Here is a 24418-nt window from a genome sequence, read left to right on the forward strand (position 1 = left end):
CTCAAAAATGGAGAATCTTTCCTGGTTGTGGTCGGAAAGAAAGACAGGAACACTAAGGGTTCAGAAAGGTGCAACACTGTTGGCTTTGAAGATGGAGGAAGGAGGCCATGAGCCAAAGAATAAAGGTAACCCCTAGAAGCTGGAAAGGCCAAGGAAGCAGACTCTCCCCTCCAGAAGGAATGTGGCCCTGCTGACATTGATTTTAGCCCAATGAGACCTGCGTAGACTTCTGACATTAGAAGTGTAAGATACTAAATTTGTATTGTTTAAGCCACCAAGTTTTTGGTAATTTGCTGCAGTAGCAATAAGGAACTGTTTTGGATTGATTTGTGTCCCCTAAAAATATCTGTTGTAAATCCTAACCCCTACACCTGTGGTTATAATCCCTTTGGGGAATGGGCTTTCTTTGTTACGTCAGTAAGGCAGTATTAGCGTAGGGTGTGTTTTAAGTCAATTTCTTCTGAGATATAAAATAGCAGACTAAGCAAGGAAGCAAAGATGAAGGCAGATAGATGCCACATAACCTGGAGATTGCCAAGGAACTGAAGAACAGAAGCTGAAGAAAGGCAAAGGCCTTGCCCCAGAGCCAATAGAGAGAGAAAACCATCCTCTAGAGCCAGTGCCTTGAATTCAGACCTCTAACCTCCTAAACTGTGAGAAAATAAATTTCTGTTTATTAAAGCTACCCTCTTATGGTAGTTCTGTTATAGCAGCGCTAGGTACTAAGATGGAAACCCTGGTGGCGTAGTGGTTAAGGGCTATGTCTACTAACCAAAAGGTTGGCAGTTTGAATCCACCAGGCTTTCCTTGGAAACTCTATGGGGCAGTTATACTCTGTCCTGTAGGATCGCTATGAGTCGGAATTGACTTGACGGCAATGGGTTTGGTTTAAGTACTAAGACGGGAATGAATACAACTACGTTTATATATATGTAGTCTGTACCTTAGATCAGGAAGCAGCAAGGGTGGAGGCAAGCAGATTTGTAATCCTGAAAGGATCCCTTCGGATCTGGGGCCACATTGGCAGGAAAGCAGTGGGGGTGGGAGATGCTATACCAGATTCCAATTTACTGAACAGTCTTATGGAGTGCACAGGAGCCAGACTGCCTGGGTTCCAACTGGGGATCTATCACTAGCTTCAGGACCTTGGGCCAACTATCCAGATTCTCTGTGCCTCAGTTGCCTCAACTAGGAAATGGGAATAATAACAATATGGATGTCACAGAGTCAAGCTATAGTACACAAGCACTGACACGGTATCTGGTATGTAGTAAATGCTATAGAAATGGTGGGCTCTACTGAAATCAAGTTTACAACTAGTAATTTAGCTTAAGAATTCAGTTGAGGTATGAGTCTCCAAAAGTTCCCAAAAAAAGTTTTGGAACTTTTGCAGACTGGAAAGAATGTGAGCCATAGTGTCAGATTCAAATCATAGCTCAGCTAAGATGACAGGCACTTTATTTAACTTCTTCGGTCTTCAGTTTCCTTTCTCTGTTGTTAGTTGTTGTTGAGTGGATTCTGACTCACGGCGATCCACTCGATGGCATTACTGTGAGCTCGAATGGTGGTGACCTAGGCAGACACCTCTGGCTAGTCTATTTGAGAGCCTCACATCAGGTGCACCATGTATCTGACCCTATTTCCTTTTCATCTTCTCACATGTTATACTGCCGATTCTCCAGCTACCAGGAGGTACGTAGCATGAAAATTGCTTCTCAAAGTGTAGGCTATGGTGTGTGTAAGATAATGATTGTGGGATGGCCTTTATTGCATATACTTATTATTTTAGTGTCAATTCTGCATCATAACACTCCAATGTTGGCAATGATTATAGCCCACATGCCATGGAGCACATCACACTCTTTGGCAAGCCTGGCTGTGGTTCTTCGGGGATGCGCCCAGCCACTGGGGACTGAGGTGCCGGCTGCTTTAAATGAAGAGTCCCTGGCAATTTGATAGGATATTAATTTCCAGGATCATGCTTTAAAGAGTAACTGGCCTTGTGGAGGGGGTGAAGTTGGGTGAGGGATTAGCTAAAAACCTAAGCAAGGAAGTTACCTCCCAGGCTATTAGCATGCCTAAAATGTCCAGCTAACAGTGGAGAGATGTGTTGTCCCTGAAGGGATTCTGTGTTTCACATAGTGCTACTGATCCTACTTCTGTCCCCTGACCCCACTTCTGTCCCCTGACACAGAAACTAAGGCAGTGGGTCTCAAACTATAGGGCTTGTAGAGATCTGGGGATGGAGCAGCTGACATATCCCACAAAGGTATTCCACTGAGTCACTTGACTCCATTTAGGAGGAAGGTCTGTTGGCCAGTTCACAAGTGTGAAGCAGCTCCATTTCTTTCTGCTTCTCGTCCCTCATCCTTCCCTCCTACTCCTCCCCAGTACCCTGCAGCCCAGACTTTACACATGACCAATTCTTGCCTGGTGAAAGGGCCTTAACATCCATGAAGGAAAAGAAATAGAAGGCAGTGGAAGAAACCCATGGTGGAGAGTTTAGTTCAGCAGAGATATAACCCAACCAAAAACCAAACTCACTGCCATTAAGTCTATTCCAACTCACAGTGACCCTATAGGACAGAGTAGAACTACCCCATAGTGTTTTCATGGCTGTACATCTTTACAGAAGAATACTGCCACATCTTTCTCTCACAAGCGGCAGGTGGGTTAGAACCACCGACCTCTCGGTTAGCAGCCAAGTGTTTTAACCACTTCACCACCAGGGATCCTCTAGTGGATATATGGTAGATGTGAATTACAGGGGCACTGGCGGCCATTAGCATAGGGACAAGGGTCTAGGAAGACCCCTGTTTTAGACATCTAGTGCTAGTATAACAGAAATACCACAAGTGGATGGCTTTAACAAAGAGGAAATTATTATCTCACAGTCTGGTAGGCTACAAACCCAAATTCAGGGTGCCAGCTTCAGGGGAAGGCTTTCTCTGTCAGTTCTGGAGGAAGGTCCTTGTCATCAATTTTCCCTTGGTCTGGGAGTTTCTCTGCACAGGAACCCCGAGTCCAAAGGACACACTCCCAGCACTGCTTTCTTGGTGGTATGAGGTCCCCAACTCTGTACTTGCTTCCTTTTCCTTTTATCTCTTGTAAGATAAAAGGTGGTGCAGGCCACACCCCAGGGAAAGTTCCTTTACTTTGGATCAGGTATGTGACCTGAGCAAGGGTGTTACATCCCACCCTAATCCTCTTTTAACCACAGGTGGAGATTGTGATTATAACATACAGGAAAATCAAAAAATGGAGGACAACCACACAATACTGGGAATCATGGCCTAACCAAATAGACACATATTTTTGCAGGACACAATTCAATCCATGACAACCCTCAACCCCTGAGATGTATGACTTGGGACATGGAACCAGAAGGCTTGGCTTTGAGACCTTTAGAAGTCATTTTGTCTCAGTGACTCCCAGTTCCCATGTCTGTAAAATGGGCATAATTATCACTAGCTCTGATCTCCACTGTTCTAAAATTCCTCAGTGAAAGTCCTCGCTGGTGTCTTTACACCCACGTGCAGTCCACCAAGAGGGCCCTTTCAACCTGGAAATTCTTATCCTTCAGTTCCGGGACATTCTTTCAAATTGTTTTTTGATGATTTTTTATTCTGGCAATCATTTTTGTTTTATATTTTTTTATGGATCCTTTTTCTTCTTTTGGGGTACATTTTACACTTAATGAAATGCACAGATCTTAAGTGTACCATTTGATGAGTTTCAATCAATGTATACACTTGTGTAACCAGACATACCATCAACATACAGAACATTCCCACACCTGAGAAAATTCCTCACGTCCCTTCCCAGTCACTCCCTGCCCACGCCCCAGAGCAACCACAGTGCTGATTTTTTTCCACCGTACACTAGTATGGCACATTCTATATAAAATAAATCATTCGGTGAAAACTGTGAAAGCCAGAACTCAACAGGACTGCCTTGTTTTTCCGGGTCTCGCAAATTTTCTGCCTTCGACAGGGTGCGGTCTCATGACTTTCCTATCACTTGTTATTTATTTATTCTTTTTCTGTTGTCAAAACCTTTACACCCTCACACGGTGTCATTTTTTTTTTTTTTTATTAACTTTTATTGAGCTTCAAGTGAACGTTTACAAATCAAGTCAGTCTGTCACATATAAGTTTATATACATCTTACTCCTTACTCCCACTTGCTCTCCCCCTAATGAGTCAGCCCTTCCAGTCTCTCCTTTCGTGACAATTTTGCCAGCTTCCAACTCTCTCTATCCTCCCATCCCCCCTCCAGACAGGAGATGCCAACACCGTCTCAAGTGCCCACCTGATATAATTAGCTCACTCTTCATCAGCATCTCTCTCCTACCCACTGTCCAGTCCTTTTCATGTCTGATGAATTGTCTTTGGGAATGGTTCCTGTCCTGTGCCAACAGAAGGTTTGGAGACCATGACTGCTGGGATTCCTCTAGTCACAGTCAGACCATTAAGTCTGGTATTTTTGTGAGAATTTGGGGTCTGCATCCCACTGATCTCCTGCTCCCTCAGGGGTTCTCTATTGTGCTCCCTGTCAGGGCAGTTATCGATTGTGGCCGGGCACCAACTAGTTCTTCTGGTCTCAGGATGATGTACCTATCACTTATTTAAGTGCAAAATATTTGAGATTTCCTTCCCTGACACATTTCCGCCTCACACAGGTTCTAGCTTTCACAGATTTTACTGTACAGCATGCTTGGTAGAGGGTCGGTGAAACAGAGGAAGACCCTCATCTAGATGGATTGACAAAGTGGCTACGACAACGGGCTCAGGCATAACAATAACTGTGAGGATGGTGCAGGACCGGGCAGTGTTTCCTTCTATTGTACACAGGTTTACTCTGAGTTGGAACCCCGACCCAACAGCACCTAACAACAACAGGTTCTCCTTTGTGTCTGGCTGCTTTATTTCAGCATGACGTTTTTGAGACTTGTTCATGTTGCTGCATGGATCAGTCATGCATTCCTTTTTGTTCAAAAGGAGTATCCCATTATTTGATGATACCACCTTTTGTTTATTCTTTCTGTTAATGAACACCTGCGTTGCTCCCAGTTTTTGTATGTTATGAATAAAGCTGGTATGAATGTTTTTGCACACTTTGTGAACACTGAATTTTGTTTGTTTGTTTGTTTCTATTGGACAAATACCTAGGAGTGAAAACTCTGGGTCGTAGGGTGGATGGATGTTTAGTTCTTTCAGAAGCTGCCGGAACTTTTTCCGAAATGGCTATGCCATTGCTCACTACGACCAACCGTGTATGACACATGCCCCACATCCTCACCGACAATTAGTGTCCTCAATAGTTTTAATTTTAGCCATTTTGGAAAGTGTATACTGGTATCTTTTGTTGGCTTCTATTTGTAATTTTCTGATCATGGATGATGTTGAGCACTTTTTCATGTACTCATTGGTCATTTATCTATGACTTTTTATGCAGTGTCTGGTGTCTATTTCTTATTAGATTGTTTTTCTTTATGTTATTGATTTGTAGTCATTATTCATACATGCTGTGTGTGGATATATACACATACTTTGTGAAACTACAATCGTACTTTTAATCCCCAAGACTTTTTGTTGTTGTTGTTCCAAGTGTTTTCTTTTGGTAGCATTCTTTTCTTTTTTCAATAAATGAAATAACTTCTAGCACTCTGTCTTTTGTAAATATAATTCTCCTCCATTCCCTGCATTATCTTGTTTCCCTTTTACTTTAGAATCTGCAATTCATGCTCTCTCACATTCCTTGTGATTCTTTGAGTCTATTGAGCCTTTGTGGGGTAGTTGGGGTTTGTCAAAAGCTTCTCTTCTATATTGAGAGTTGTCTTAGCCTTTTTGTAGGTCAACTCCAAGTATTAGTTTCTGCAGGCAGTTTCTCATGGGCTGGCCACTGTTTCTAAAGCTGAGGAAGCCTCTACTCCCTTGCCTGGTATCTCTCAACCTGACCAAGTTCTGGTGGCCAAGGAGGGATAGTGAGATGAGGAGGTGGGAAGTGGTGAGGATCTTACCCTATAATCAGTAGGCTTTTATTGAATCTTCTTAATTTCACTAGGGGGCCTTGATTGGGAGACTTCCTGGCTCAGTTTTTCCAGAGTCTAAATTCCAGGTCTTTTGTTCTTGGCTGGAAAACTGGTGGCATAGTGGTTAAGAGTTTGTCTGCTAACCAAAAAGTCCTCAGTTTAGATCCACTAGGTGCTCCTTGGAAACCCTACGGGGCAGTTCTATTCTGTCCCATAGGGTCGATCAGAGTCAGAATCTACTTGACGGCAATGGTTTTTTGGTTTTTGTTTCTGGCTGTACCAGTGGTAGAAACACTTCTGGATCACACTTCTGGATCTAATGGCTCTTTATTCAGCATTTGACTTCCTGTTGTCAGTTGGACCCTGAGCCTGGCCTTTAGAGAGACATGATGCTGTCATCCCTTAGCCTTTGCAGGGTTCTGGGCAAATCTCTGTGCTCCTGGGGCTGTATCACTCTACAGGTCACTCTTGGGGTCACTGTTGCTGATTGGCCACTTGAGTTTCTGTCCATCCATCTATTCTTATGGTCCAAATATTTGACCCCTTTTGTCTGCTGTTTCTACCTTTCTCGGTGTTCCTGTCTTTATGAAGTAGGTATTGTTTTTGTTTTGTTTTTAATTTTCTACTTAGTGGGGTTATGGGAGGAAGATTAGATGACTGATCAGGTTCAACCTGCCATGTTCAAACGAAAGTCCACCATGCCACTTACACAATGTCCTGTCAATGTCACTTTACAATCAATCTTGAGCTCCTTTCGGGCAGAGCCCACAAACAAGTAGTCATCTTGATCCCTCCAGGGTCTGATGAGGCAGGCCCACAGTCAACATCAGTTGACTTCAATTACGTTCCTGTGTTTCTCTCAGAGTCAGGACACAGCCTACCCTGGCTGGTCCTCACAGAGTCTGACCTGGAAGCATCTCCCTCACTATTCAAGACTCGGGCTGGCTGAGACACACCCTCAGCATGATTGAGCATGGCCTCATGCTGCAGCTCTTTCTTGGGACTTGGTCTCATTCTTCTGAGAGTTACAGAGAGACACTCTCAGTCCACAGTGAGCTTGGTTCTGATGTGCAGCATCTCCATCTTGAATGTCTGCTCCATGCTGAGTTTTGGGGCTCATGCTTATTTTCATGTTTCCATTACGGGCTGCCACTGGATTCTCGTAAGGCAAATTGGCCCCAACGCTCTTAAAAAAACAAACGACCTCTTCTAGTGCTTAAAAATAATTATCTCCAAAAGGGAGCAAGGCAGCCTATCCATTGTCAGCCCTAAACGACATTGTGGCTGGTGTGCAGTATTTAGAAGATTAATAACATCTGCTGTTTAAATCACGGTTGGTCGCAGACCCTGGAGCGCATATCAGACATATGGGGTGTTTTGTATGCGTGATGTGCAGACAAACTCCACATAGCCAAGGCCAGACAGTAGAGAAGACTTGTCCTATTAACACTGCTTCCTTTTATTGAGGGTTTTACATGGGGCAGCTCTACCCTGTCCTATATAGTTGCTGTAAGTCAGAAATGACTCAATGGCAACGGGGTTTTTTTTTTGGGGGGGGGATGGTTACATGCAGTAGGAGCCCTGATGGTACAGTGATTAAGCACTGGGCTGCTAACTGAAAGGTCAGCTACTCCAAGGCAGAAAGATGTGGCAGTCTGATTTGGTAAAGATTACAACCTTAGAAACCTTATAGGGCAGTTCTACTCTGTCTTACAAGGTTGCTGTGAGTTGGAATCGACTCATGCCAAAGGTTTTCTTTTTTTGTGTGTGTGTGTATGTGATGGGGATGTATTGACCCCTTAAGCAGACTGTGTCTTTATTAACCAGCAATAGCCTATGAAGCTGGTACTGTTATTTTCACTCAGCCTGAAAGAAAAGCTAAAGATGCGAGGAATTAAACAAATTAAGCTAACTTCCCACAGAAAACAAGTGATGAGGCCAGGATTCAAAGCCAAGTAGATGTGATTCCAAACAGGACTCTTTCAACTCTCCAAACCTATTTCCAATTTTGACCTACAGAGCATATTCAGAAGAAGGTGTTTATAGAACGTTCATGATGAAACAGCATCATTCATTTATTTAACCATCTTCTTCTCTCTACCCAGTTAAATGCATCCCAGAGAATCGAGTTCGAACAAAGCAGAGCTTTGATCCTTGGAACAATACCCATGCCTGTTTTTAATGTTTAGTCTTGGAAACCCTATGGGACAGTTCTACTCTGTCCTAAAGTGTTGCTATGAGTTGGAATTGACTCAACAGCAATGAGTTTGGGTTTAAAGAACCAGAGGACTGCTATGAATTGGAATTGACTAGATGACAATTTTTTTTTTAAGTGACTCACACAACTTCCAATCACGAGGATACATGGAAGCTCCAGCAGTCCCTGCTCCTGATCCATACAGACTCTGATACCCTAAGATGAAAATGGAAGCCAGCAACTGCCTGCATTTTAAATACATTTGCCCAAGTTTTGTTTTGTTTTGTGTTTAGTTTTTTAGAGTTAGAGAAATCCGCAGCTTGTACCTCAGTCTTTCAAACAGGTTTCAATGAGTGGAGAGAAAAAAAATGAAAACATAGTTTGAAAACAATAAGCACACACACTCAATTTCTAAAAGTTTCCAGAATCAAAATCATTGTTCAGGCAATTTGAAAGAAACTAACAAAGAGACAGGAGTGACATTCTTACTTTTCTCATCTATATAGGTGAAGGGCCCAGAGGTAGCACTAAAAACCAAAAACCAAATTGGTTACTATCAAGATGATTCCGGCTCATAGTGACCATATAGAACAGAGTAGAACTGCCACACAGAGTTTCCAAAGAGCACCTGGTGGCTTTGCATTTCTGACCCTTTGGTTAGCTGCAGTAGCACTTAACCACTACACCACCAGGGTTTCCAAGGTAACACTGGACTCTCTTCCTGGGTCCCAAAGCATGAAAGGACCCATGTTTGTATTTGTCTGGGTCTTTAGCTGTCATCCTTTCTTGTTTTAACTCCAATCCCACCACTCATCTGTTTGTTGTACTGTGGTGGCTTGCTTGTTGCTTTGATGCTGTAAGCAGACCTTTGGTATTTCAAATACCAGCAGGGTCACCCCATGGTGGACAGGTTTCAGTGGAGCTTCTAGACTAAGATGGAGTAGGGAGAAAGGCCTAGTGATCTACTTCTGAATATTTGCCAATAACAACCATATGGATCACACAGAGTATTCTCCAATAGAGTGCTGGGAGATGAGCCCCCTAGGTTGGAAGGCACTCAAAGTACACAGTGGCTGAAACAATGGACTCGAGCATACCAACGATCGTGAAGATGTTGCAGGACCGGGCAACGTTTTGATCTGTTGTACATGGGGTTGCTATGAGTCAGAGCTGATTTGACGGCGACTAAAAACAACAAGGAGCCCTGGTAGTACAATGGTTAAGCACTCGGCTCCTAACCAAAAAGTCAGCGATTTGAAAGAGAATGCATTTAGCACTGTTCTGCCCAAATCACTTAAGCTGTTGGTACAAGCTGAAGACGTGTAACAATCAGCAAAGGGAGGAAACAGGCAAGACGTTTAGAGATATGATCGGCATCTGCTCTGTCCCCAGGAGTCTACCAGGATCAGTCTTATACAATATCATAGATGGGTGGTGACAAAGGGCTCAGAGCATGGACTTTGAAATCTTGTAGGTGGGGTTATGCGTTGCCTTCGTCCGTATCACAGAGGTGTACGGCACCCCCACTTTGAACCAAGTGAAGAAGACCATAGAACAAAGTAAACACGATCCCCGTCCTCATGGACTCTACACTCAAGTGAGGGAGACTGATGAAAAGCAAGTGAAGACACACAGTTAAGCAAAGAATTGCAAGGGAAGCCAAGTGCTTTGAACGGTGGTGTTGTTGTTAGCTGCAGTCGAGTCAGCCCCCAACTCATGGCAACCCCATTCACAGTGGGACAAAACACTGCCTAGTCCTGTGCCATCCTCTTGATTGGGTGTGGATTAGGTCGTAGGGTTTTCATTGGCTGGTATTTGGAAGGAGATCGCCAGACCTTTGTGCTGCTTTGTCTTAGTCTGGAAGCTCCCCCGACACCTGTTCAGCAGCAACATGTGAGACTCCGTTGTCAGACAGCAGTGGCTGTGCATGAGGTACATCGGCCAGGAACTGAACCCGCGTCTTTCTCCTGGAAGGTGAGAATCCTACCACTGAACCACCACTGCCCTCATGTGTTGAACGGTACGAGCAAATGGCAGAGGACAATCTTCTGTGGGTAGAGTGGTTGAGAAGGGCTCTCTAAAGAAGTGGCATTTAATCTGAGAACTAAAGGAAAAGAGGAAACCAGCCACATAAGAAGTGAGAAGAACCTTACAGGAAGAGAGAAGAGCTTGCCCAAATCTTAGCAGGGAGGCGTAAGTGCTCAGAACCACTGAGCAGCAGCAAGGGGTCAGAGTGCTATTGGGAGGTCAGGGGCTGGGTCGGGGGGCCTTTGTAGAAAATAGTAAGGAGATCAGATTTCATTCTAAATGCCTCAAGGAATAACTGTAGTGTTTTGAACAGAGGAATGCTATACAAAAAGGTCAGCAAATCAAGCCATCACCTGCCTTCTTTTTTTAAATAAAGTTTTATTGTCATATGGCCATGCTCATTATTTACGTATTGTATACAGCCGCTTTCACACTACAATGGAAGAGCTGAATAGTTCTGACAGAGACCTTATGACTGACAGAGCATTTCCCTGGTAGGCGCCCTGGTAGCCCAGTGGCTAAGGGCAAAAGGTTGACAGTTGGAATCCACCAGCTGCTCCTTGGAAACTTTCCTACAGGGAAGTTCTACTCTGTCCTGTAGGTTCATTATGAGTCAGAATTGACTTGATGACAACAGGTTTTGTTTTTGTTTTTATAGAAAGCTTGTAAAATATCATGGCATCTGTGAGAAGCTCAACATCTTCGAGCATCAGTTTTTTCATCTATAAGATGAAGATGTTGGTAGACTTTAGACAGGTGAATTTTATGGTATGTACATTGAATCACAGTAAAGCTGTTAAAAAACAGAAACATCAATATTATGAGCATGGTAGTGCTATCTTGTTGTTGTTGTTGTGTGCCCTCAAGTTGACACCAACTCACAGAGACCCAATGTGACAGAGTAGAACTGCCCCATAGGGTTTCCTAGGTGGTAATCTTCATGGGAGGAAATTGCCAGGCCTGTTCTATGAGCAGCTGGTGGGTTTGAACCTCCAACCTTTTGGTTAACAGCCAAGTGCTTAACCATTGCACCACCAGGGCCCCTTGATAGTACTATGTTGTTGTTGTCAGGTGCCATCAAGTCAGTTCTAACTCATAGGAACCCTATGTACCACAGAACAAAACACTGCCCTGTCACTATGCCATGCTCACAATTGTTATGCTTGATCCCATTGTTGCAGCCACTGTGCCAATCCATCTCGTTGAAGGTTTTTCTCTTTCCCACTCATTCAGTACTTTACCAAGCATGATGTCCTTCTCCAGAGACTGATCCCTCTGACAACACGTCCAAAGTATGTAAGACATAGCCTCCCCATCCTTGCTTCTGAGGAGCATTCTGGTTGTACCTCTTCCAAGACAGATTTGTTCATTCTTCTGGCAGTTCATGGTATATTCAACATTTTTCGCTAACATCACAATTCGAAGGTGTCAGTTCTTCTTTGGCCTTCCTTATTCATTGTCCAGCTTTTGCATACATATGATGTGATTGAAAACACCATGGCTTAGGTCAGGCCCACCTTAGTCTTCAAGGTGAAATCTTTGCTTTTCAACACTTTAAAGAGGTCCTTTGCCGTAAATTTGACCAACACAATGTGTCTTTTGATTTCTTGACTGCTGCTTCCATGGCTTTTGATTGTGGATCCAAGCAAAGTGAAATCCTTGACAACTTCAATCTTTTTGCCATTTATCATGATGTTGCTCATTGGTCCAGTTGTGAGGATTTTTGATTTCTTTATGTTGAGGTGTAATCCATACTGAAGGCTGTGGTCTTTGATCTTCATTAGTAAGTGCTTCAAGTCCTCTTCACTTTCAGCAAGCAAGGTTGTGTCATCTGCATAACGCAGGTTGTTAATGAGTCTTCCTCCAATCCTGATGCCCCATTCTTCTTCATATGGTCTAGCTTCTTGGATTATTTGCTCAGCATACAGATTGAATAGGTATGGTGAAAGAATACAACCCTGATGCACAAAAAGAGATATTGGATAGAAATCAGTTAGAGAATTGTCTGGAGTCTTTGGGTGATATAAACAGTTAACGCACTTGGCTGTTAACCAAAAGGTTGGAGGTTTGAGTCCACTCACAGGCACCTCAGAAGAAAGGCCTGGAGATCTACTTTCAAAGAATTAGCCATTTAGAACCGTATGGAGCACAATTCTACTCTGACACACATGGGGTAACCAGGCGTTGGAATTGACTGAACAGCAACTAGTTAGAAGATTGTCTGGCACATAGATGAGTTTCAACAAAGGCCTGTGCTGCTGGCACTACTAGTACCAGCCTTGTAAAGCAAGTTTTATTGTCTTTCACTTATCTGGACTGTGGTCCAGAGGGATTCAGTCACTAACCTAAGGATGCACAGCACTAAATGATAGGTCTAGGATTTCAGCCCAGGTCTCCAAAACCCCAGTGCTCCTTCCTGTGCCCTGTCTTGCCTTTGAGGTTGCTGTGACTAGCAAAGACTAGTTGGGGGGAAGGGTAGAAGTGGGTCTCAGGGACATCAGTGAGTTTTGGTGAGCTGGAGGGCATCCATTTAGATGTCTTCCTCCCCCTTTTGGTTTCAGGCTGTGTGAATTCTCACTGCCCTATGTTTCAGTTTGAGCTGGGCGTTCATGGGAGCTCAGTACTTCGCGTGAAGTCTGGCCCTCGTTTTGCTTGCTTAGGGGTGAAACTGTCAGAAATTGCTGAGCTGGGCCTAGTTGCTAGGCCCCATCAAAGGTGCTGGCCGGGGCTTCCAGGCCTGGGTCTAAGGCCAGCCCGCCCACAGCTTCCTCTGGGCCAGGACATAGCCAGCTCATCTTGTTTCAACTTTCGGCTCACCTTCTTTCAAGTTTCACTGTCGAGCGGTTCACACAGAACCTTCTCTCCCCTCTTCAAGCTAGTGGTGGCTGGGAAATGCAGCCTGAGAAATGCATGGCCCAAAGTGAGGAGTCTGGGAGGCAGAGGGTACACCCACTGACAAGCTGAGGGAGGTTCACCAAGCCTTAGTGTAACCACTACCCTTCTGTTAGTTTGTCCTATTGTGGTGTCTTGCTGTTGCTATGATGCTGGAAACTACACCACCAGTATTTTAAATAACAGCAGGGTCACCCATGGTGGACAAGTTTCAGCAGGGCTTCTAGGTTAAGAAAGACTAGGAAGAAAGGCCTGGAGAACTACTTTAAAAAATTAGCCAATGAAAGCCTTTGTCCAATAGAGTGCTGGAAGATGAGCCTCCCAGGCTGAAGGCACTGAGAATACACAGTGGCTGTAGAATACACAATGGACTCAAACATACTGACGATCATGAAGATGGTGTGGGATCTGACACCAGTTTATTCTCGAGGGTATCCAACAACAACAAAGTGAGGGGTGGGGCTCTGACCTCCACGGCGTTTGAGCTCTAATAATCAACAGGGCTGGGCCTTTAAGGACGCGTAGAGTTTAGAGTCTCCAGTTTTGCTCTTTCTACTGTTTTTAAGAGTCACAACAAATTTCTGAGATTGTACAGTCCCCTCCCTCGTTTTACAAGGGGGACAAAGAAGACTCAGAAAAGCTAAAGGACTTGTCCCAGCTACAGAGTAAGTCAGTGGCCAAACAGGGAGCAGAAGCCCTCCACCGCTCCCAGCCCACTGCTCCAAGGCTTGTGTCTTCTATGGGCTTTTTCCTATAAACAAAGTCACAAGACTGGAGCTTCATTTATACTTAATACACCTTAGATCAATTAACAGCAATTTTCTTGGCTGCAGCCTGGCAATGTTCCCGAACATCTGGTCAGGGGTGGGCAGGTCTGTCCCCTGGCCCCGTGGAGAGACAGTTGGGACTGCCAGACCTTGGAGCCCTGCGCTTCCCCCGGGAAGGTTGTTACCTAACTTGCTGTCAGCCAGGCTCGTTTCACTTGCACAACATCTGTTTTCTGGAGCCATGCTGCCACTCCCTCCCAGGCCAGTGGGGACAGGGGAAGGCACGCGGCAGCAGCTGGGGGACACTAGTATGGCAAGGAGGCAGGGGGGGACCTCAGTGAGAAGGTGGCTAGTGACAGGGAGGAAGAGGCGGGTGGTGAAGGACAATGGGCAGTACTACCAGGGCCATCATGGTTGGGTGAGCTGTGGTGTTTAACATGCAGTGTTATTGGGGCCATCATGATGAGGTGAGCTGCGAGGTTTAAGATGCACTGTTGCTGGGGCCATCTTGATGGGGTGAGCAGTGGGGTTTAACATTCAGTGCTATTGGAGCCATCGTGACTGATGAATGTCCTGTGGATAAGACAAGCCAGGTGCTCAGAAAGTTGCTCGTCCTGGGGTCAGTGGCCTGCTTGGTGTCCCACTACACTGTGTTGACTTTTATCTCAGCACTCTTTTGGCCTGGGGGACCTTTGCAGCAGTGAAGTCAAGTGCTGAAGTGGACAGAGCAACCCAGGATGTGGGTTCTGTCCCACTCTTCCTACCGACAGACGACCATAGGTAAGTCCCTCCTTCCAACGTGGAGCATGCACTGAGCCCCTGCTGGGTGCAGAGCCTGGGCAAGGTGCAGGGAGACAGACTAAAGGTGACTAGGTCACCTTCTTCTAGCCACTCATCATCTAATTAGGCAGCTGGAGGAGTAAGGAAGACATGAAAACCAATATTTCAATATTTGTGAGGTACAGAGAGAGAGGGAGGGAGGGAGAAAGATTGAGAAAGGGAGAGGGGGAGAAAAAGAGGGAGGGAGAGACTCAGGAACATGTGGGGAACAATGAAGAGTCATTTAACACAGCCTGGGAGACCTGAACAATGGCCAAGGAAGATCAATGGTGGAGTGGTTGCCAGAGCTGGGTTTCAGCATGAACACAGGAGTTCACTAGTAAAGAAGAGAGAGATTAGCCAGACTAAATTAAATGAACACATCTGAAGAAATAAGAGAACACATGGTCTAAGATGTAAAAATAGATCCACATCTTGACTTAATCCATGTAGGGCACCTGTAGTGCTCAATGAGTGCTGGCCATACAGGTCGCTGTGTTTTCAGGTGGCAGGGCCCTTCGACGTGGCAGTGCCCTGATTTAACTCTTCCTCTGGCTTCTACTCAATTACTCCTGTGTTAAGATTCTGCAACATGGGAAGCAGTGTACCAGAAGCTAGGGGATTGCAGAGACCATGAATAAAGGCCATCTGTGGAACTCACTGCTAGTTGTCTACGCAGCCATCACCTGGCCACCTCTTTTTGCTAATAGACTCTGGTTTTGTCTGAGACAGGGGGTGTCCAATCTCAGAGAAGGAATCTTGGTTGGTAATAGGCCAATTGGGTCATTCAGTTTTGGTTTGCAAGGGCACATTTTCCCAGCCTCCTTTGCTGCTGGGCATGGCCATGTTATTGCAGTTCTGGCCAGAGGGACTCCTGGGAGCCCATTTGCTTGCCAACCAAGTGACAGGCATAGAGAGAGGCCTCCAGCAGACCCAATGTTCCCCCTAGTTTCCAAGTTCTAATCAATAACTGTACATTTTAAACATAAACATCAGTGACAAAACCCACCAGATTCTACACCTGGAACAAAATCACATGGCTTGGAGGCTCAGTATTACTACTTCTAGCTGCATGGCTTTCAGCAAATCACTGAATGTCACTGAGCAGAATGGAAATGAAAATATTCCAAGCGGGAGGGCTGATGCTGAGGAATGAATGAGCCATTGCCTCTGAGAGCAGGTATGTGTAAACACTGTACTGTTGTCCAGAAATGTCATTCTCAATATCGTGATGATAGTCCCTTGATTATTCAATTTAATTAATATAATTGATATTTATAATCGTTCTCAGTTAATTGCCTTTTCTTATATTTTTGACTACTAACCAGTAGCAGGATATTTTCAAACCCTGGTGTTTTATGACAACTTTTCAAAAATATTTCGAGTTTTTCTCATAATATTTATGAAGAAAAAGGTGATTGTGCATTCTCTTCCTCAGTTTTTTTTTATTTTTTGATTTTTGCATTATGCTGCACCACGGAAATCGCTTATATCCCTTTATTTTGTGATAGCTCTAATAGAGATAGAATTAATCATAAATCACATTTATGTTATTTATGTTATAAGGAAATAAAATTGGTCTTGCTAAATTTTTGGAGAAACGTGTATTCTTGGTGATCTCGGCTTCCTCCGTGCGTACACTGCACACCGTGACTCTGTAGGTTAGCTAGACAAGCCAGGCAACAAGGGGGTTTTAGATGAAGCTTGAGCAAAGATATTAGCTTTAGCTGGTAAATTTTCCAAGTGGAAGTGTTCGATGTGATGATCTGTAAAGTTCCTTCTCATCTATTTTAATATTGTATTCTTTCATCTCTCTTAACAAAATTGAGGAACTAGTACATGCTCAATCAATTACATGCTCAAATTGATTGAGCACGGACTAGTTCCTCAACTGAGGTAGAATGATCTGTCATTCATTGAGGCAATAAATATTATTAAGAACACACCAGACCCTGCCATGGGTGCTGGGTAAATGCAAAGAACAAGACAGAGCTCGTAGAACTCCTCCTACATGGGAAGGCGGATGTTAAAGAAGTAATTACAACCATGAATGTTGCCAGCATTTGATGGAGTATGCTGTGCAGTTTCTGTCCCTAACTCTTTCCTGGCACGGGAAATGGAACCTCCAATCAGACCAGTGTCCCTAGAGACCACCCGGTGCACTTAAAGTTTCTACACTCTTCCCTTCCTTCTCATGAAGTAAGAAATTTCTTTTTTCTCTTCCTATTAAAACATCATCAATCTTCTTTTTAGATTTTCTCTTTCTTTTCCATTTTCCCTATTTTAACTTCCAACCTTCTAGTAGACCCCAGCTTGGTGGAAGCTGGAACCAGCCTATCCTACCTGCCACCAGCTATGAGGAGTAGGGGAGGGTGAGATCAACTCTCTGGATGGTGGTTGCCCACCATCTTGTTTCTCTCCTCTGCGGGCTGTGCCCTTTCTGAGCTGAAGAGACTCTTCCTGTGCGTACTGTGTTCTCAAGTGGCCTTCCTACCTCTAAGTCTCCCAGAACCCTTCCGGAGTAGTTTATAGTTGATTCAGATCTGGATCCCCCATATTTTAGCCAAAGTTCAAATGGTGACTCACCTGTATATTTAAGATCAAGTTTATTTGGAGTCTGATGTTTCCAGATAACATTTTTCTTTGTGTGGAATAGCGCTGAGCAGCATCTGTGCAGAGGAAGCCAAGATAACCGAACAACATGATCGGGAATGATCACATTACCTGGGAAGAATGGAGCCCGCCCAATGTAGTTTGGTGCTCTCCTTTTAGGAAACCTCTCTCAGGGAGCCTTTATTCAACTCCAGAAACGAGTGCAGAGAGGAGAGATGCAGAAGCACTGAGCTTGGCTTGCCCCTGGCTTGACTTCCATCTCAGAAATGCTGGGCAGCAGTCTGTCACCCTCAGGACACAAGGGCACTGACAGATACCAGCGGCATTAGAGAGAAGTAGGAAAGCCTTGGCAACACTATTAGAAACATAAAAAGTAGAGGCGGGGAGGGTGGGGCAGGAGGATGCTGATGGTTTTCAAAGCCTGGGACAAATGAAGGCAATCTGGGGAAATCCATAAGCGATTTAAGCTATCATGTCTCTCCTAGGTGGAAGTCCATAGCTAGCACAAGCTGAGTGCATCAGTGGCACCCAAAGTTGGCAGTTCAAATCCACCCAGAGTCACTTCAGAAGAAAGGCCTGGGATCTGCTTCTGAAATATCACAGCCATGGGGGACACTATTCTAATTCTGCAACACATTTGGTCACTAGTCAGAAACTGGCTTATAGAAAAAAAAAAAAAATTTTTTTTTTTTTTGTTATATAATGTCAGGGAATTGGGGGCCAGAGAGACAGAAGAGAATCCTATCATTGCACTTCCTTCACCCCACCCCTTCACCCCAGGTGAAGTAGGGAGTGAAAGAGAGATGGCTGGCCTCATTTATTTCTATATTTAGACACATTTTTAGTATTATGACTAAATGATGTTTCACCAGCAGACATGAGAAGGAAGAAGAAATGTTTATTGTGCCAGGGATTGTGTGAAGAGATATTCATAGTTTTTTTTTTTTTTTAACTATTCGTTTTAAATATTTATTTCCTCATTTTGCTATTATGTATTATGTTGTCGTGGGGGCAGGGGTGCTTCAGAGGTAGGATCCTTGCCTTCCCCATGGGAGACCTGAGTTAGATTCCTGGCCAATGCCCGCCGTGGAGACTTTCATGTTGCTGGGATGCTGAACAGGTTTCAGCAGAGCTTCCAGACTAAGACAGGTGAGGAAGAAAGGCCTGATGACCTACTACTGAAAACCCAGCCAGTGAAAACCCTCCAGGTGTAATGGTCCGATCTGCAGCCAGTCATGTGGGGGGCGCAGGCCCAGGCAGTGTTTTGTTCTGTTGTGCGCGAGGTCACCATGAGTTGGGGGCAACTCAACAGTAATTAAGAACAGCAACAGCAGCTCTTTTGTAAGACACTTCAGTTTTTTATTCTTTTATTTTTTTTTTATGGGAAGAAGCAGGGCAACATATTTAAAAATAAGTAAATAAATAAATGTAAGATCTCCAGGGGTCCTAACAAGGTATCGGTTGACTAAGATATCATGTCTCCATTTTCTAGACGAGGAAAACAATGGTAGAAAAAGAGACCTGAGCGTTCACAGCTCATGGCAGAGTGGGCTCTGGTCTGAGGCTGGCTTACCCTAAAGGCCATTCTGTTTGGAAAATGGACTTCCTGGCTGGGGGACGTTCCCCTCTCTCCAAGGTCCATGACAACCCTGAAACCCACTGCTACACGGCACTTCCAGAATAGAGTGCTCCGTGGCTGGCATAAAGTGAGCTAGAACTCAGGCAGATTGAACACACGCTGCTCATTAATACCAATTCCCACATAAACAGATTTTCCTAAACTCTCCCTGTGGAATGGTGATTCTTTTTCTTTTTGCGTTTATTTTATACATTCAACAAATATTCATTGAGTATCTAATATCTGAAAATTAGTTCATCTTAGAGTCCATTCAGATGGTCACTTGGAAATTTAAGGAGAGGCTTGGCCAGTTTTCAATATCTGAGATATTTGATTCCATCCAGGGCAGCGTGTGTGACTCACAAATATCAGCGATGTCGATTTTCCTCACTCTGTTTGTAAGGGTCTTGGCATTGCTGTGCACCTGGTTATTATTGTGCACACTTGCTTACTTTTAAAATCCATGTATAATCACTAGCAATTTAATAATAGAAAATGTTGCTTTTTTTTTTTCTGGTACGTTGTTATTCTGTGCCATCGAGTTAACTTTCTTCTCATAGAGACCCTACGTGACAGAGTAAAACTGCCCCATACAGTTTTCTAGGCTGTAATCTTTACAGGAACAGATTCCGTGGAGGGGCTGGGTGGGTTCGAACAACCAACTTTTTGGTTAGTAGCCGAGCACTTAACCATTGCGCCACCCGAACCAAAACCAAACAAACCCATTGCCATAGAGTCGATTCCAATCATAGCAACCCTATACCAATAAAACCAAACCGATTGCTGTTGAGTCCGTTCCGACTCACAGTGACCCTATAGAACAGAGTAGAACTTCCCCACTGGGTTTCCAAAGAGCAGCTGGTGGATTTGAGCTGCCAACCTTTTGGTTATTCTGGTATAAAACCCACTACATATTCTGGTATAGTGTGATGTTATTGGAAAAAGACAGGCCGATGGGTTAGAAAATTCTGCCCCAGGTCTGCTTCAACCACCTAACAGCCTGATGCCTGTGGCTGCATATTGTACCATTTAGAGTTTCTGAACTCTCATCCATAAAAGGGAATAACAGTAGTAACGATAGCAATAATGCCTCTCTCAGATAATTGTTTTGAGGACTAAGATCCTAGGGGCTGAAATTCTTAGCGCAAAGGTGGGCTCTCCATAAATTAGGCAAATGCAAATCCCAGATTGATTGCATTGATTAAATGAACCAGCAAATGTTAAAAGAAAAAAAATGCAATGCACATTGAAAATTACTGTATATATTTACTTTTTATCGTCACTACTTCTATCTGTGTACGTAGAAAGCTAGTCATCCATCTCCAATCTTGTTCTAGAAATAATTTAATGTGGTCTATTTAATATTATTATCTTGTTTTATGATTCATTTTCTAGTCAACCCTATTCACACACATTATTTTCTAGAAATAATAATTACAGTGATTTCAGTATAAAATAGAGTATACATGTATCGTTGGTTTCCTTCTACAAGGCTGTCACCTACTTGCAGGTTTAATTGCTGCCACTGACATGAATTTACAAGGCTGCAAAAACATAAGGTAAGCTTTCCACGCATTCACATTCTTACCCTTCAAAGGATTTACAATAGCAGGAAAGTCCATGTTAAAAAAAAAAAAAAAGTTCGTCAGGTTAATATACTACCTTTGTACCCAAACTTCCATGGCACCCTGGATACTAAAGTTCTTTGTTCAAGGTAGACTTTTCATGTTCAATGCCACTCAAAGGAAATCTAGGAAGAAAAGTTTACCATACCAAAATGTACAGAGTTTCAAAAAATTAGAGTATTGGTGCTGAAGGGGGATCTTTACAATCTAGCCTCATGTAACCACCAAAGAAAACATTATGTTTTGGGACACTCTTGGAATGAGGTTATCCAGACTTTGCTTGATTGCTCAATATGGCAAGGAGCTCATTATTTAATAGGAAGGGTCAGCCTATTATGGGGCAACTCAGACTACTAGAAAATGTTCAGTTGTGGGTTGGAAAGAGGGGGTGCCTGTGGTTAGGAAGGTCTGTGCCTTAACTTGTCCCGGTGACTTATGTGACCATGTAAACTTTCACAAGTAGCTTTTCCCACCTGGGCCCCATCACCACAACTATAAAATGGGGAGAGGGATATATTTCTCCAAGGCTGGTTAGAAAAAAGAAAGAGGACAATGAATGTAAAATAAAATATCACATCTTCTCTCCTGGACTCACTTTTCTTGAACTGAATTCTGTCTTGTTGCCAACATTCGAATGTTGGGGGATTTATTATTTAAAAAAGTAATAATAATATTAAAAAAAAAAAAAAAAAAGCTGAAGTTCTGCCTATTTCTCATGCAAGGACAGGGTAGACCTGACTTGTTTAGACAAGATACCTGTCCTAATCTGCCCAGTCCCCACCCAGTCAGTTCCCTCTTTTTTTATGTTACCTGTCTGCTGTTGACATGGAGGTTTGTGACCTTTACTTTAATATATAAAGCAGATCTAATGTCCTTCCCTACGGCACCTAACAACAACGAAGTCCTTCTAGATCACCTCTTCTCCAAGCTTTGCCTTTTGTTGCTGTTGGATTTCAACTCATAGTGACCCAATATGACAGAGTAGAACAGCCCCATAAGGTTTTCTAGGCACCTATGGAGCTGCTGGTAGATTCAAACCACCAACCTTTTGGTTTGCATCTGAGTGCTTAACCATTGCGCTACCAGGGCAGTTAAACTTTGCCTTAGACCTGGTTTTTCAGTCCACCCACCAATCATTCCAGGAGCTTGCCTGTACATGAGTGCAGTTGATGACCACAGCCAACAGCGTGGGGTGATCAGAGCCCAGCACAGCTTGTTTCTCTGTTGGTGCTGAGTGTCCATCCTCTGCTTGAGGGGTGCTTATCTGGCCCTAGGGTGAAGCCAGAGGAAGACATTTCCTAGGCCTATTTTCAAGGAAAATCCACAAACACCTTGCTTTAGAAGCTGGCTGACAAAACCCTTTGCCATCAAGTCGATTCCAACTTGTAGGTGCTATCAATTCATACTGAAATTGACACTTCCTTCCCCCTCTAGACCCATCAAATGCTTCGGGGCGTTCTGTCAGGAGGATGGTGTCTGAGAACCTCGTAGGTAGTGGCATTGGGCTCATACATGGGCCAAGGGGAATCTAGAGGGTCTGCTTTTCTAAATGTAAGAGACATCTTCCTCTCTTCTGTAGAGCTGGTGGCGTCAGGCACAGCCAGAATCTTGGTAAAGGTCAAGTCTAGAGTTTAGTTGCCTTACTAACTCCCCTCCCGCTAATCAGTCCCAGGGATACCCTCACAGAAAAAGAGATGCGAGCTTTGTTTGTTCTTTGACCTTAACATCTAATGACATGCAAGTTCCCTTGGAGTGACTTGCTGAAGGGTGAACTGTGACCTTTGCTGGAGGCCATCACTTTGTAAACGGTGACATGGGTGGCATTCTGAGACTCCAGTGGGATTCCAAACATTGAATGAAACCCCTCACCTTGGGCATACTTCTATTATGTCACTGTTCATTCATTCATCAACAAATATTTGTGGAGCACCTCAGGAGTCTCAGGCACTTTTTTAGGTGCTCAGGATACATCAGTGAACAAATAGATAAGGTTCCTTCCCTTGTGCACATTACATCCTAGGGAAGAGAGAGATAATATACAACAACACTTAAGAAGTGCATTATCTAGTGGAGTCTAGATGAGATGAAGACTAACTAAGATAGATAAAGTGGTGCCGGCCAAGAGGGCTTAGAGAGGTGGGTGTTGGCGTGTGAAGAATGTAATCCAAGGAAGAATTTTAGAAAAGGAATCACTTGCTAGGGGTTAAGGACATGGTTGTGATAACAGAGTTCCCGGGTTTTCGGCTTTGGCTCTACCACGTTCTACTAATAAGACTTTGGACAAGTGACTGAACCTCCCTAAATTTCTTCATCTATAAAATGGAGATCCTAATAGTGCCTTCCTTATAAGGTTGCCTCGAGGGTTCATTGAGAAGTGACTGCCACACACTAATTGTTCAATAGATGTGGTAGCTCATGATTATCAAAACCCCCACATTGCAGTTGAGAAAGTTGAGGCTCAGAGAAGAGCTATAACGTCCCCACAGGGCAGACTGGCAAGAGCCAAGCTAGGAGTCCAGACTTCTGATGCATCTTAGTTTAATTATAAATGATAATGATGACATCTGCAAGTGTTTGCGTTATCTTAGGCACTGGTTGGAGGAGTCCCTTCTACCTGGCTCACCTCTGCTCTGGAGCACTGACTAGAGACAACACCAAAGGTAGCTTGCCCGGGGACTGGTTCTTTTGGGTACACAATGCAATCTTTATGAATAACGTTTCATCAGCTTTAGCTCTTATGTGCGGTGTAGTAAACCTCTTCTCCCATGTGTGGCCTTGCTGGGGATGGAGGACAGCTGCTCGGTGGTCAGCGTCCACGTGATCTTATATATAATTGAAGACACATTAAGTTAGCTACTGAGTTCTTGAGACCACACAGCCCCAGCTCCTGGAGGGCCTCCTTTTCAACCCCTTTATTCTTTCTGTCACTCCCACACATTTTTCTTCCTCTTAGAAGAATGTGTACCAGGGAAGAGGCAAGGAGCTGCTCTGGGGAAGGAGAGGGAAGGAAGGAAGACTGAAGGGAGTGGCTTCTTGAAGGGTACTCCCTACATATGTAGATGAGACTGCCAGGGGAGAGTGACTCCAAAGTCAGGGTAACGCAGCTTGAGCTGAGATTTTGATCCTGATTATCACCCTTGTCTGCCATCCCTCGGGCATTAGCATTGCCTATGTACCACATTAAAGTTTCTGCACACAGTATAAAAGAAGGTGAATGGTTCTCTCATTCCTCTAGTTTGCTCACTCATTCATCCACTTTACTGAGTATCTTGTATGCGCTGAGCTCTGTGATAGTCTCCCAGGAAGCAGAAAGGAATACCATGGCAGGATAGAAGGTGTCACGTGATGCCTGTGACAGGGGGATTGTCACAGAACAACACGGAGAGGAGGCAAAGCATGAGTTGAACTTGACGCATGAGAGGAAGCTAGCCAGGTGAAGGAGGTGGGGAAGGCAGACAGAGCAGCCTGTGCAAAGACTCAAAGGAGAGCTGGCCTGAGGCACATGTGTGAAGGCTGGAACAGAGTGTGTGGAACAGAGATGGCAAAGTGGCCCCAAGAGGCTGGGGCTGGATAATGAAGTGCCATATGAAGGGCAATAGAAGACACTGTGAGCAGATTGGATTCTATTCTGAAGGCAACAGGGCCCATGGAAGGCTTTTAACCCTTTCATGAACCATGAGGTACATAGTCCTGTGTTAAATTTTCCACCCCTGGAGTTTATTGGCAGGCTTTTGAGCCACTTTAGTACAGTCTGGTGTCTCGGAAGATACTGGTGCAACTGCTTAAAAAACAAGGAAGTTGGTCTGTGCCACATTTGAGTGCTGA

Source organism: Elephas maximus, chromosome 10, assembly GCF_024166365.1.
Source record: "Elephas maximus indicus isolate mEleMax1 chromosome 10, mEleMax1 primary haplotype, whole genome shotgun sequence".
NCBI lineage: Eukaryota > Metazoa > Chordata > Mammalia > Proboscidea > Elephantidae > Elephas > Elephas maximus.